This window comes from Loxodonta africana, chromosome 9 (assembly GCF_030014295.1).
Source record: "Loxodonta africana isolate mLoxAfr1 chromosome 9, mLoxAfr1.hap2, whole genome shotgun sequence".
Taxonomy (NCBI): domain Eukaryota; kingdom Metazoa; phylum Chordata; class Mammalia; order Proboscidea; family Elephantidae; genus Loxodonta; species Loxodonta africana.
In genome coordinates, this window is record NC_087350.1 from 37,031,797 (window position 1) to 37,046,183 (window position 14,387).

The following is a 14,387-nucleotide window of genomic DNA, read 5'->3' on the forward strand; positions in this document are numbered from 1 at the left end:
CTGACTCAGTAATCATCAAAATCATTTCCTCCATTAGACATAAAAAAAGACTACTTAGTCATAGTCATCTAGTGCTGCTATAACAGAAATACCACAAGTGAATGGCTTTAACAAAGACAGGTTTATTTCCTCACAGTAAAGTAGCGTAAAAGCCCGGATTCAGGGTATCAGCTCCAGAGGGAGGCTTTCTCTCTTTGTTGGTCTTCTCATCAATCTTCCCTCAGACTAGGAGCTTCTCTGTGCAGGGACCCCAGGTCCAAAAAATGCATTCTTCTCCCAGCACTGCTTTCTTGGTGGTTTGATGTCTCCCCTCTGCTCACTTCCCTTTCCTTTTCATCTCTTGAGAGATAAAAGGTAGTGCGGGCCACACCCCAGAGAAACTCCCTCTACATTGGATCAGGGATGTGACCTGTGTAAGGGTGTTACAATCCCACCCTAACCCTCTTTAACATAAAATTACAATCACGAAATGGAGCACAACCACATAATACTGGGAATCACGGCCTAACTGAGTTGACACATATTTTGGGGGGGACACAATTTAATCTATGACAACTTTTATCCGCAGTAGCCCACACAGGTAGACTGGAGTCATCTGAATGAGTTCTGGACAATGGGATATGATAGAAACATAACAACACTTTTAGGCAAGATCATTAATCCTTTTATGTATTTAGCATCTTGTTCTCTTTTCCTGCTTGATAAATTCAGTGGCAAACAAAAAAGAAACAATCCTGGATACTTGAGTCATCACTCAGAGTCACCAGCATTGCTGGCTTGCACTGGACTGTGACATAGTGAGATATAATCATTTAGGCTATTACACTAATTAGACAGTAGATTGTTACAGTGGCTAACACTAATCACTCTAACAGAATGGTGATAGCATGACCTGAAGTAAAGGATATGATTTAGGAAAGTTTCTCCTTCTGTAGAGAAAGTAAAAAAAAAAAAAAAAAAGGACAAGAAAAAAAACACTACATATGACTTTTATAAAGCCACCACAGACACAAATGTTTGCATATATCATTGTATGTGCAAAAAGCAGAGAAATTCTACCAAAAAGGTTGACTTTAAATTTTGGCCACTTTGTCATAACTAGTACCAGATATGCCCTTCTGTTATAAACAAACTGAAAGCTGACAAAATAAATGAAGCAGTTGTTTTCAGAAACTGGAAAACAGGCAACACAAGATTGTGACTTCTGAGGCAAGAAAACAAAGTGCCTAAAACAAAGTGCCTAAATGCACTTTCTGAATCAAGCAATGGGGGAGAACCCAAAGCAGAACAGTAGTTTCATTGGATTGACTAATTGAAGTTGGGGCAGGCTAAAACCAATGGCTGCTGAGTTGATTTTGACTCATGGTGACCCCGTGTGTCAGAGTACAACTGTGCCCCGTAGAGTTTTCAGTGACTCATTTTGAGTAGATCACCAGGCCTGGGGGTCATTTGTGTCTCGACTACCCAAAGTTGTCAGTCTTGTTGAATAACTGGGATATTCAAGAGACTCACAAAGTAATAGTAATAGTAGGTCTACACTAGCCTAGAGTAAAGGCTGTTTTAGTCCTGCCCTAACAAAGTTTAAAAAAAAAAGTGCAAAAGGATCAAGATTTTTGTGGTTAAAATACGATTTATCTCCAGATTTATCTATAGGTTAAACACAGTCTCACTTAAAATCCCAGAGGACATGCAGTAGAAATTAAAAAGCATCCCCTAAATATATGTGAAGAAGCCCTAGTAGTGCAGTGACTACAGCACTCAATTGGTAACCGAGTTCAGTGGTTTGAAACCACCAGCGGTTCCACAGGAGAAAGACGTGCCAGTCTGCTTCCATAGAGATTTGGAACCCTATGGGGACATGGTGAGTCAGAATCAACTCAATGGCAGTGGATTTGGTTTTGTTTGGTATTAAATATATGTGAAAATGCAAAGAATTTAAAATAGCCAAAATAATTTTGAAACTGAAGCAAATTTGGAGGATTTACACCACTTGATAATAAAGTTTATTATAAAGTACAATAAAGATGACAGTGTAATATTGGAATAACAGTAGACATATAGAAGAATGATAGAAAAAAAATAGAAGGTGTAAAATTGAGCCACACACATGTAGCAAATTGATTTTTGATGAAATTACCAAGGCAATTCACTGAAGAAAGGATAATCTTTTCAAGAAATTGTGCGGGAATTATGGGATTTCACATGCTAATAATAAAATAAACCCCAATCCTTACCTCACATCATACAGAAAAACTAATTTGAAATGTTTCATTACCTAAATGTAAAGATCAAAACTATAAAACTTTCAGAAGAAAACATAGGAGAAACATTCCACTGATTTTTTGCTGGACAAAAATTTCTTAAATAGAATGGAAAAAGCACAAAGTATAAAGAAAAAAATTAATAAATTGAATTGTTTCAAAAATAAAAACTTTCATTCTGTAAAATACACTGATAAGAAAATAAAAAGACAACCCATGGACAGGGAAAAAATGTTTTCAAAACATATTCAATAAAAGACTGGTATCTAGAACATATAAGGAATCCATCCAATAGAACATTAAAAAGATAGATAACCAAATTACAAATGCTCAAGGTTTGAACAAACAAACCAAAATTATATATACAGATGAAAAATAACAGTCATTAGGGAAATGCAAACTAAAATAACAATGAGATAATACCTCACAATTGTTAAAATGACAAGTTAAAAAGACTGGCAATACTAAGTACCAACAAGAATGTGGATCAGCAGTAACTCTCAAACATTGTTAGTGAAAATGTAATATGAGCCCTAGTTCCCCAGTGGTTAAGTGTTATGACTGCTAAACAAAAAGTTGGTAGTTCAAATCCACCAGTCACTCTCTGGAAACCCTATGGGGCAGTTCTACTCTGTCCTATAGGGTCACTTTAGATCGGAATTGACTCAATGGCAATGGGTGGGTGGGACCTTAAGAGAACAATTGTTTTATAAAGTTATACATGCACTTATCATATGACTGAGCATTTCCAAGAAATGTAAAAAGCATGTATCTCCCCAAACTCTTGTACTTGAATTTTCGATTTTATTCATAATAGTGAAAAACTGGAAACAAATCCAAATGTTTATCAAGTAGTTGATGGATAAACCAGTTGTGACATACTCTTACAATGAAATACCACTCACAGTAAAGCAATAAAGAGGTAAGGAACGAACAACTAGTATATACGATATCACAAGTGAATCTCAAAGTTTTATGTTAAGTCAAGAAAACCAGGTATATTTGCATGAATTCTAGGAAAGAAAAAAAAAATAGAGAAAGCAGATTAGTCATTGCCAGGGACAGATTGGGGTTGGGGGACTGACTGCAACAGGGCATGAAAGAAATTTTTGAAGTGGTGGAAATATGATATGTCAAAATTGTGGTGATTCTATGCATTTGTCAAAACTCGTTAAATTATACAGTTATAATGGGTGAATTTTATTGCTTATAAATCATACTTCAATAAAGTTGGCAAACAACAACAAAAAAAATTTTAAATACAGACATTTTCAGAAAAATGAAATCTGATAAAATATCTTGCCTGAAGAAATTCATTACAAGAAATATTAAAGGAAGTTCTTCAGGCAGAATAAAAAGGATATTGAAGGGACACTCAGGTCTACATGGAGGAATGGAAACGGGAAGAAATGGTAAATGTATGAATAAATACAAAACACTTTTTATTTTCACGTCTTTAAAAGATTCTGGTCTGATTAAAACAAAAGTAATAAAGATTTACTTGGGGGTAAAAACACACAATAAAACATACGGCAACAATAACACAACAGATAAAATAGAAAAATGAAAGTATATTCTTGCAAAGTCTCTTATATTTTACATAAATGTAAATTATTACTTGAAGATAGGCTGTGTGAAGTAAAAGACACGTGTTTAAGCGTTACAGCTGCTGATGCTGCCAACAGTGCGGATAAAATAGAAAACTAAATAAGTAACACTCAGCAAAAAAAAAGTTGGGAAAGATTAAAAAAAATAGAACAAACTACAGATGAGTCAAGAAGAAAACAACACGATGGTAGACTTAAATCTAACATTATGGATTATTAGATTAAACATAAATCATCTAACATTTCAATTAAAAGGCAGAGACAGCCACATTAATAAAAACTCAAAATCTAACTACATGCTGTCTACAACTATATTTTCTTTATAAAGACATTGATAAGTTAAAACCTAAAGGATGGGAAAAGGTACTATGTAAACAATAATTATAAAAGCTGGGGTGGCTATATCAACATCAAGCAAAGTATTTCAGTGCATGGAAATTATCAGAGATATGTCATGACAAAAAAAAGGAATTCATTGAGAATAGATAACAACTTTAAATATGTTAAATCGATCTTATAAGAAAGCTTCAAAATTCATGAAGCAAATACTGAAATAATTGAAAAAACAGACAAATTCACAATTATGAAATATCAACACATCCCTCGTTAATTTTTAGAAATATTAAGCATAAAAAGCTCAAGCAGCTCTAATAACCAAATTGACATTTTATTATACTTTTTTTTTCACTCAACAGCAAAATAAGCATTCTATTCAAGCTGACATGAAATGTTCACTAGTAGAAATTATCCAAAACACTCGTTGTCTTCAAGTCGATTCTGACTCATAGCAACCCTATAAGACACAGTAAAACTACCACATAGCATTTCCGAGGCTATAATCTTTATGGAAACAGACATCCACATCTTTCTCCCACGGAGCAGATGGTGAGTTCAAACTGCTGACTTTTCGGTTAGCAGTCGAGCACTTTAACCACTGTGCTATCAAGGCTCCTTCAATACAGAGTCTACTGGGAATAAATCTCAATGAAATAAAATCAATCAGAGAATGCTATCTGACCATAAGAGAATTAAATTAGAAGCCAATAATATAAATATATTTGGAAGATCTCTAAATATTTGAGAATTAAAATACTTTTAAATAACCTATGAAGAAGGGCCAAGAGGAAATTAAAAGATGTATTAGCAATTATTTTGAAGTTAATTAATATAAAAGCCTACCATATCAAAATGTGTTGGATGAAGCTAAAGCAATATTTACAGAGAAATTTAAGTGTTAAATACTTACATTATAAAAGAAGAAAAAGTTAACATCAGTGTTTTTTTAACTTCTTTTCTGGTATTGGCTGGTCAGCTCTTATTGGACCAATCATTTCATATGTGACAACTAGAAGCTATGGGGAAAAAATGAACAACTAGCTGAGGGCGCTGAGAACTGATCAAAAGCATGCAGATATTAGAGGTGAGCCAATACTTGATAGAAGGGGTACTTTCTTTGTGGTGACACTTTTAGCCTGCACTCAGTGCAAAGCTAAGCCACTGATGCAGGACAACCTACCAGAGGACAGAGTTGGGGGCAAACATAACAGTTGGGAAGTTAAAGGGAAGTCTCCAAAAGGAAAGAACCAGAGAAAACACAAACACCACATTTTAGGTTTAAATTCTGCCCAAATCCCTGGATAAATTCTGACCAAAATATATCAGTCAGACTCCAAGCAAATTATCTATGACTAAAAGAACTGAACTGAAATTTCAGATGTCATGCACCACACAGAAAAAATTACAGTCTGAGTTTACCCAAGATGACTGTCTACTTAAAAACAATTAAATAAAAACAATGTTCTTTGGAAGAACATAACGGAACCCAGAATCTCTATCACGTGTTATTTATATAGTCTACAATACAAACCCAAATTACTCTATATTACAAAGAAACAGGAAAAATGTAACACTATATAGAAAAAAAATCACTGGATTTCAAAATACACATGACCAAGATGTTGGAATTCGTAGCACAGATTTTAAAATAGCTATTGTAATTATATCCAAGGACCTATGAAATTACGTTTATAAGGAATGAAAAGATACAGTATATCAACAAAAAAACAGAAACTATGAGAAAGCAAAAATAAAAATTTTCATAGAAAAAATGTCTAAAGTAAAAATTTTATGGAATGAAGTTAAAAGCATTGGTGAAAATAAAATATACAGTGAATGAATTTGATGATACCTACAGAGAGAACAAAATGAGGGAAAAAAATGAACAGAGACTCAGACACCTGTGCAACAATAACCAATGTTCAAACATATATATGTAACTGAAGTCCAAAGAAATGGAGGAAATGGCACTCAGCAAATTGCACAATTAATGACTAAATAAAAGATTTATTGAGACATGTGATTGAAGAAAAACTTTGTTGAATCTTCATGTTGTTGTTGTTAGGCGTCGTCAAGTCAGTTCCGACTCATAGCAACCCTATGCACAACAGAAGGAAACACTGCCCTGTCCTGGGCCATCCTTACAATCATTATGCTTGAGCTCCTTGTTGCAGCCACTGTGTCAATCCACCTTGTTGAGGGTCTTCCTCTTTTCCGCTGACCCTGTACTCTGCCAAGTATGATGTCCTTCTCCAGAGATTGATCCCTCCTGACAACATGTCCAAAGTATGTAAGACACAGTCTTGCCATCCTTGCTTCTAAGGAGCATTATGGTTGTACTTCTTCTAAGACAGATTTGTTTGTTCTTTTGGCAGTCCATGGTATATTCAATATTCTTCACCAACACCACAATTCAAAGGCGTCAAGCCTTCTTCGGTCTTCCTTATTCATTGTCCGGCTTTCACATGCATATGATGCGATTGAAAATACCATGGGTTGGGTCAGGCACACATTAGTCTTCAAGGTGACATCTTTGCTCTTCCACACTTTAAAGAGGTCCTTTACAGCAGATTTACCCAATGCAATGCATCTTTTGATTTCTTGACTGCTGCTTCCATGGCTGTTGATTGTGGATCCAAGTTAAATGAAATTCTTGACAACTCCAATCTTTTCTCCATTTATCATGATGTTGTTCATTGGTCCAGTTGTGAGGATTTTTGTTTTCTTTATGTTGAAGCACAATCCATACTGAAGGCTGTGGTCTTTGATCTTCATTAGTAAGTGCTTCAAGTCCTCTTCACTTTCAGCAAGCAAGGTTGTGTCATCCGCATAAGGCAGGTTGTTAATGAGTCTTTCTCCACTCCCGATACCCCATTCTTCTTCTGTCCAGCTTCTCAGATTATTTGCTCAGCATACAGATTGAACAGTTATGGTGAAAGAATACAACCCTGACACACACCTTTCCTGACTTTAGACCAATCCGTATCCCCTTGTTCTGTGTGAACAAATGCCTCTTGATCTTTATAAAGGTTCCTCATGAGCACAATTAAGTGTTCTGGAATTCCCATTCTTCCCAATGTTATTCATAATTTGTTATGATCCACACAGTCGAATGTCTTTGCATAGTCAATAAAACACAGGTAAACATCCTTCTGCTATTCTCTGCTTTCAGCCAGGATCCATCTGACATCTGACATCAGCAATGATATCCCTGGTTCCACGTCCTCTTCTGAAACCAGCCTGAATTTCTGGCAGTTCTCCGCCGATATATTGCTGCAGCCATTTTTGAATGATCTTCAGCAAAATTTTGCTTGTGTGTGATATTAATGATATTGTTCTATAATTTCCACATTTGGTTGGATCACCTTTCTTGGGAATAGGAATAAATACGGATCTCTTCCAGTCAGTTGACCAGGAAGCTGTCTTCCATATATCTTGGCGTAGACGAGTGAGCACCTCCAGCACTGCATCTGTTTGTTGAAACATCTCAATTGATATTCCATCAATTCCTGGAGCCTTGTCTTTCGCCAGTGCCTTCAGAGCAACTTGTATTTCTTCCTTTAGTACCATCGGTTCCTGATCATATGTCACCTCTTGAAATGGTTGAACATCGACTAATTCTTTTCGGTATAATGACTCTGTATATTCCTTCCATCTTCTTTTGATGCTTCCGTTATTGTTTAATATTTTCTCCATAGAATCCTTCACTAATGCGACTCCGGGCTTGAATTTTTTCTTCAGTTCTTTCAGCTTGAGAAATGCCGAGCGTGTTCTTCCCTTTTGGTTTTCCATCCACAGCTCATTGCACATGTCATTATAATACTTTACTTTGTCTTCTCGAGACTCCCTTTGAAATCTTCTGTTCAGTTCTTTTACTTCATCAATTCTTCCTTTTGCTTTAGCTGCTCAGTGTTCAAGAGCAAGTTTCAGAGTCTCCTCTGCCATCCATCTTGGTCTGTCAGCTTGTCATACTGTGGGGGCTTGCATGTTGCTGTGATGCTGGAAGCTATGCCACCAGTATTCAGATACCAGCAGGGTCAACCATGGAAGACAGGTTTCAGCTGAGCTTCTAGACTAAGACAGACTGGGAAGAAGGACCCGGCAGTCTACTCCTCAAAAGCATTAGCCAGTGAAAACCTTATGAATCTCCATAGGTAATACAAAAACCAATAGACTTTGGGGTTAGGAGAGCTTCATTTGAAGCTCACATCTACCATCTACTAGCTGAGTGCTCCTAAACAAGTTCCTTAATCTCTATATAACACTCATTTCCTCATCTTTAAAACTGAAATAATAACTACTCCACAAGGTTATTGTGAAGATTATATAAGACAACTGATATGAAAATGACTGGTGTTTGGCATACAGAAGGTATATTGCAATATTTAGTTGAATCTAAATACTTCTTAATAATGAGATTTCATGTTTTGAATGTTTCTTCATAAAGGTATACTGTTAAATTTGTGCAAAAAAAGGTCATATTTGATGGGCTTTTCTTACATGCTAATGATTTATAGACTGTAAAGTCTTGCCCAATGTAAAAGACAAATAACCTGTTGACATTTGTAAAATGGCTTAAATCTTGTCCATAAACTTTCTTAACTCTTAGCATGCTGGTGGAAATCTTAGTTTTAATACTTCTAGTGGTTGATCTTTTACAAGCTGGCATCAACTAGACTTTGCTTAAATGGGGCATCTTTAAAACAAACAAAAAAATTACTATTAAAGCTTTCTAGTAAATCGACATTAAACAAAGAGATTTCTCCACACATGAGGAACTTAATTTTGAATCTATCATTCCATCTCATAAAGCATCGCTAATAGACATCAACCTCCAAGTAGTTACCAATATTTTTAACATTTATAATACAATAAATTTTAATGGCTTAATAGTTTTAAAGATATATTGCAGTGCTTACCTCTAAACACTCACGTACATACACTCACAAGCATATATATATATATATATATATATATATATATATATATATTAGAGCCAGGCTCATAAAATTTTTTTAAGTTATATTTTTAACATAGAAAACAAAAAGCAACAAGTTTTCTGTGATTTGAAAGGCAAACATATAGGAATGTGCTTGCTTTTCTATAGGTTAACATCTTCCAAAAGATACTTCTTGTATGAGGTTGTTTCTGAAACAAACTTATGACCTCCCACAAAAGTGAGGACGTGGTCAAGATGAGAAACTATTACTATATCACTGTGTTTTTCCTTCCTTTCATGGAATCCATAATTAAACCCTTTCAAGAACAGGGAAACGTAAAGATCTCACCTACACTTTCCACCTTGGGTTTATTGGTAAGGCACTGTACCAGACAGTACATGCTGCCAGCAGGTGGGGACCTGTATAACTGCTTGAAATGAAAGAAATGGGTGTGTGCCCAAATTACTGTTTTTACAGGGTATTGTATGAAGTGGTCATGAATTTTTTTTTTTTAAGGTAAAATACAGATTTTGAAACTTTTTATGTGGGACACATATGTCCCTCTGGATTCTGGGGGTAGAATTAGGGGGACACATATGCGTAGGGTAAGATTTTTTTGACAAGGCCAGGAAAAAAAATCCATATTACCTTCCAAAAATTCAGATACACTCAATGATTCAGCAGGCATTTCATTAATGAAAAAACATTATATAAACAATAAATTAAAAAGAAAAATGAATTCATTCATGAAAAGGTTAAAAATAATAGACTGTACTGTAAGGCATGTTAGGTTGGGATTATTATCCTGGTGCTGGGAAGACAAATTTTCATTAAGTCACAGATTTTTATGTGTGAAGTACAAACAGAGAATTATCTTTACAAAATGAGAGAAAATTGCAACTATTTTTCAAATGTAACCTTCACATTTTGAAAAGTGCAGTAATGATCTGTCCCCATGGAGACAAATATTTTCTCCTCATTTCCGAAACCAAAATTCAGCACATTATATCCAGATCTGATCCAGTCTGTCTAATCTGTCTTGGGAGTTCATATGACTATAAAGATGTGTTTAAGTTTATAGTAAGGGTGTGCAATGAATGTTTGCATTCAGCAGTTTTCAAATTGATATTGCATATTATCTTTTTTAATATCATATTTTTCAAGATAAAATATGCTTTTATTAAATAAGATGTAAGATTCAGTACAAAGGAGAAGAGTAAGAAAACTCAACCACAGGTCCTGGGATTGAGAATTATATTCCACACCGACACTCTGCCTGAAGGACACTTTTGTGGAAATAAGGACCACTTGTAAACATCCAAAACTGTTTACATTTTATCCCTGAAAAAAATGTAAAATGGAAGAAATGTTTAGATTTTAAAACGAATTAGAAGTTTAATATGTGTCCATTAATTTTTTATCAGTTCATTCACTTTAATTCTTCATTTTTTCTTCCCTTTATGCTTTGAAAACATAGTAATTCAAAAAATTCTAATCAATAGCATAAAAAAGCAGTCCTCACATTTATCATTTATAGTTTTGTCTATACCGCTGGGACAAATCTCACTGAATCAAATAACTGGTCTTTTTTTTTTGGTAATTTTGTGCAGTTGATTCTTCAGAATTGTTCTAAAGCCAAAATATATGTGTGTGTGTGTGTGTGTGTGTGTGTGTGTGTGTGTGTGAGTGAATGAAAAAAAATTTTGGCCTTTGTCCTCAGCCCTGAAAGTGATCGAGGTTCCTTTTTTGAAAGTGGTTAAGAGCTCGACTGTTAACAAAAAGGGTGGCAGTTCAAATCCACCAGCTGCTTCTTGGAAATCCTATAGGGCAGTTCCAGTCTGTCCTATAGAGTCGCTATGAGTCGGAATCGACTTGATGGCAGTGGGTTTGATTTTTTTGTTTGTTTTTTAACTTGAAACCTCTAGACCACACCTGAGGATTCCTGCTAATGAGAGGGTGGGGCAGGCCAGACCAAAAACAACTCACCTGGTAGGCTACTGTCAACGAACTCAGGAGTCATGATTTAACCAACCATGAACATGTGGTGAGGCCACTAACAGCTGTGAACACAGAGACTCAGTGAGCTTCCTGGCTGGTGAAGGGAGGGTGATGTGACCTCTTTGTGACATTGAAGCTCTGTGTTGGAACCCCTCCCAGACCTCGCCCACATATCTCTTTCTTTTAATGTTGTCAATTTGTATCCTTTTGATATAAGAAGTCTATAGTCATAAGTATAGTACTTTCCATGAGTTCTGTGAGCCATTGCAGTGAATTACCAAATGAAAGAAAAAGGGGAAGCCAGCAGGTGAGAGCCCTGGGGAGTCCCCCAAGCTTGTGGCTGGCATCCTGAAGGGATAGTGAGAAAACCCCAAAGTTGTGGCTACAGGTCAGAAGTAAAGGTGTGATGTGGACTCCTGAGTTCGTGACTGGTGTCAGCCTATTTGGTGTTCTTTTAACTTGTGAGATCTGCCCTAATCTGGGTAGCTAGGGTCAGTGGAGTCCTGACCTATCTCCAAGTGGTGAGCAGCAGAGAAAGTGAGTGTCACATGGGCGACTGGTGTCAGAGATGATGAAGGGGAAGATGGGAGTCTGATTACTCATCACATTCTGGGGATTGTAACTCTGATTCACAAAGTGCGTGTGTGTGTGTGTGTGTGTGTTGAGAGATGTTGTTTGCTGCCACTCTCCACTAATGAAGACCCCATGCACAATGGGATTGAATGGTTGTGATCCCTAGGGTTTTCACTGACTGATTTTTCAAAAGTAGATCACCAGGCATTCTTCCTAGCCTGTCTTACTCTGGAAGCTCCACTGAAATTCATTCAGCATCACAGTAACACACAAGCCTCTGCTGACAAATGGGTGGTGATTGTGTTTGAGGTGCTTTAGTCAGAATTTGAACCCAGGTCTCCTGCAAAGAGAGCTTGAATTCTACAACTGAACCACCTCCGCCCCCATGATGAAGGACAGGGGAATACAAATATATATATTTCATCACCCTGCCAATATATTTGACGTAAACATATTCTCTTCATATAGTTCAGTGTTGTTGTCTGTCCACAATCTGGCCTTTTTTACGACCTACATAACTCTCTAAGATTTCAGTGCAAACACGGAGTCATTTCACTTTAACATCTCATAGCAAAACTTCTAAATAGCAAAACCACATAGCAAACCCAAGCTACTTCAACAGGTTATTTGTTTCTGGGTTTTGATTTTTCTTAATCACTTCATAGTTTTACCTTCCACATGGAATTCTGCCTTTCCACGGTTTCATTTCCATGGTAGAGACATTAAACATCATGAGTAAGGTTCACGTATAATGGAAAAAGTTCATGACTATTCACTTTATCGGAGTCTCTGGGTGATGCAAACAGTTGACATGCTCACTGCCTACTGAAAGTTTGGTGGTTCAAATTTACCCAGAGACACTTCAAAAGAATGGTCTGGCAATCTACTACAAAAAATAAGTCATTGAAAATCCTATGAAGCACAGTTCTTCTTTGATACAGGTAGAGTCACCATGAGTCAGAATTAACTCTTTGGCAACTGGTTTTTTGTATTCAGTCCATGTTTTTTTTTTTTTTTTAACCTACTTTATATTTTCTCATTGAAATTATTAATGCCTAAAATTGTCATAAAAAAATAGTTACAAAGCTCAATGAAAGAATCTTCAAAGTAATAAAAATACAATAAATAAATAAAGAGTATAATTTATATAGCCAGGAGAGTAATATTACCACCAAAGGTAGGCAAGCTATTAGTGTATAACTATATCATAAATAAAAATGATGTTTCAGTAGAGAACTGCAGTTTAATTCAAATCTTGAAAGCAAAAGGCATCATAAAATTCCATTAGTGCATAGAAACAATTGTATCATTGTATCCCTTTTAATATGAACGCATGTTCCACCAAATATTTGTTGTTTTTATTTTTAACAAAAAGGTTTTTAGAGTTTAAATTCAGGCATGGAGGATTTTAGTTTAAGCTTTCCTTTAACAGATAAACAAAAAGTCACATGTATTCATTATCTGCGAAGACCTATTATACCTTTTTGAACAGATTGCTTCTCACATGCAAGGATTTTGAGTAGGTGCCTTTGTGTTACTTTATTTTTTCAAATTTGTATATGGTCTCTAGGAGTCAGAATCAACTTGACAACAACTGGTTCATTTTTTTTGTTTCTTTAATACATCTGCATGGCCTAAAATTTATAATGACATAAAAAGGTATACACACAACAGCAAGTTTATAACTTTTTTCAAACCCATCTGAGTATTGAAGTTGCAGGGGAGCCAACTGGCCCAAACTCTAAGGCGAGGCTGTCATTCTAAGGGAGAGACAAGATATGAGCAGTGGCTTTCCAGGGCAGGATGCAGTTGGACAATGACAAGAAAAAGTCATCTGGGGTGACTGGCAAATTGGTGGAGACTGAGCATGTGCTGGTGAGAAGGGTGAAGCCCTGGGGGACATAAAAGGTAAGGGAAATCTGTTAAGAAAACAGTCACAGAATAGACTGGTAGGTTCCTGAGAAACTTCTTCCTTTTGGCGTAAAATTACTGGAGGCAGGCACCAACTGCTACGGAAGGGCCACAAAGCTCAACAGGGACATTTATTTCTCCTGTTCTCCCCTACAAAAGAATAGCCTTAACCTGTCAGGGGAAGGTCGCACATTGGTGCTCTTAGGGCACTGGTGAAAACCCATTGTAGTTGGGAGAAGGAAATAGGAAAAAGAAACCTCAAAACCTAGAAGAGGGACATCAATTTACTTTACTTAAAATTAGTGAGAAAGACATGCCACTGACAATCATGGATCTAGTGACCAAGACAAAAACTTAATCATAAGAATAGAGAATGACACGACAAAGGCACACATGCACATGCACACACATATACATACAAGCCAAGCTAATAAGTAACAAGTACCTTGTAAGAGATGGTAAGGGCCTCCTCAAGGCCTAGAAAAAAGGAGAAGATCAAAAGTTAAGAGCAGAGCAGACACTGAAATAAAAAGCTCTCTGAAAACCCCTATGCTAAAGATAAGGTATTGCAAGAAGAAATTTGAAACCTGTGGTAAATGAAGGGTAACCACAGCAACAACTAAGCTGAAAATCAGGTTTAATAGATTAAATAGATTGCTCCAAGCCCCACACTAAAGGCCTAGAAGAAAATAAGTTATGCCCATTTTCAAGTATAAAAAATGATAGAAGGAATACACAGAATCACTTTACCAAAAATAATT